Raw genomic sequence first — 1,918 nt, 5'->3', positions numbered from 1 at the left:
GTATTAGTATGGTGTTCCTAATAATCCTATAGGTGTGTGCATGTTCCCTCAAAAAGTAATATAGTAACGTCTCATTTTCTTCCGGATAGCGTTAGGGAGCGCTATGGACCCCCCTGGCGACGCCCAAGCCCAATCACTACAGAAATTGGCAATTTTCACCAGGTCTGACATGTGTACAAATATTTGTGAGTTTCTGTCCATCCCAACCCCCTCAAGAGTGCAACAAAGGTCTCAGAAAAATAATAATAATCTCTACAAAATCTAAAGGTTCCTTGCACTTTCAGGCCAGGATAAGGCCTTGCACTTTCGTGCTCGGGCCCTAACAATACTGAAAATAGTATAAGGTCTTCCCTTTCCATCATACATAGGCCTACTGTCATATTCAGGCTTACCTTTGTATAAACATAATCACACTGCCGCTGCACATTTAAATTCAATGTACAAACAGCTGTGGCTCAGTGGTAGAGCTGTCGCCTGCCAATCGTGAATTCAATCCCTGGCCCTGCAGACCCATGTTGAAGTGTCCTTGAGCAAGACACTGAACCCAGAGTTGCTCCCGATGCTGCACCATCGGAGTGTGAATGTGTGTGAGTGTTTTTCTGATGAGCACGTGGCACCTTGTACGGCAGCCTCGGCCACAGTGTGGGAATGTGTGTGAACGGTGAATGGTTCCTGTACTATGTAAAAAGCGCTTTGAGTAGTCGTTAGGACTAGAAAAGAACTATATAAAAACAGTCCATTTACATCTTTTATTAATCAAATGTTATGTAAATCCAACAAATTTAAGAAATATTAAAATAAGTTAAATATTACATTTATTTTTACAACTAGATGAGACTTCTTTGGGTAATATTACCAGCACAACACTTTAAAGAGGTCAAATAAAGAAAGACAGGTCATCCATATTGGGCAGTATGTGCTGCTCCAGTAAGATGAGTCGCACACAAACTTTGCATGTTTTGGAAGCTCACCAGTTAGCTTGATTATCTTGGAACGAGTAAGTTCAAGTCACCTGCTATTAAAATGACCTATTTAATCTGATATCTAAGTTATGATTCCAAATCCATCCAACATTTTCTGTCCCGCCATTCCTTGTCTTTTTGCCTGTGTGATGGATGTGTGTGTGGCTGCAGGAACACATGCTGGATTAAAGAGGAACCAGAGAGGCTATCTAAGCTGGTTGCACTGTGTATCATTGTCAAGCCAAATGAATAGGCCTACTCAACTGTTGAAGACTGCGGCCCTAAAGAGGCATGTTATGTATGGTAGGTTAACTTCAGCACTCTTTCAACAGTCTCTTGATAAAATACAGCCTTTCATTGAGAGACAGAGCTGAAATGCTGCCCCACATCAACTTTTTAAACTTGTATCTTTTATCTAAATAAGGTTGCTCCACATCAACCATTCCTGAGGTTTTGGATGGATTTCAAGTTTTGTGATGTGAGTGGATTTAGTATGACGATATCTGAAACTGGGAGGTGATACTTCATGGCCAAGGCTGAATATAATGTTAACACATAGGGGTTGCATGCCAGCTTGATCTTGTTGCCTCCCATCTCTGCTAAAGCAATTGAGGTTGTTGCAAAAACACACGCACACATTCATGATTTTCTGCCAAGATGCTCTCAAGCCAAACACATCTGCTCTTTTAGTCTGGGGCTGCATTACCAGTGCAATGCACATTATGTGTCCGTAGGTTTTTTAGACCTTCATAATTTATCTTTTCAAATGATATCCAGTTTAAGGTTACAGACCGAGGAGGCTCCTGGAAAGCACCAGCAGAGAAGAACTAAAATGAGATTGGAAGCAAGATACATGGCTGTTGGTATCATGACATTCTCGTCATTCTCTCTCTCCTTTTGGCTCCTTCACTTTGTTTGTGTGTGTGTGTGTGTGTGTGTGTGTGTGTGTGTGTGTG

This window comes from Etheostoma spectabile, chromosome 1, assembly GCF_008692095.1.
Source record: "Etheostoma spectabile isolate EspeVRDwgs_2016 chromosome 1, UIUC_Espe_1.0, whole genome shotgun sequence".
Lineage (NCBI taxonomy): Eukaryota > Metazoa > Chordata > Actinopteri > Perciformes > Percidae > Etheostoma > Etheostoma spectabile.
Note: the sequence above shows the minus strand (reverse complement) of the source record.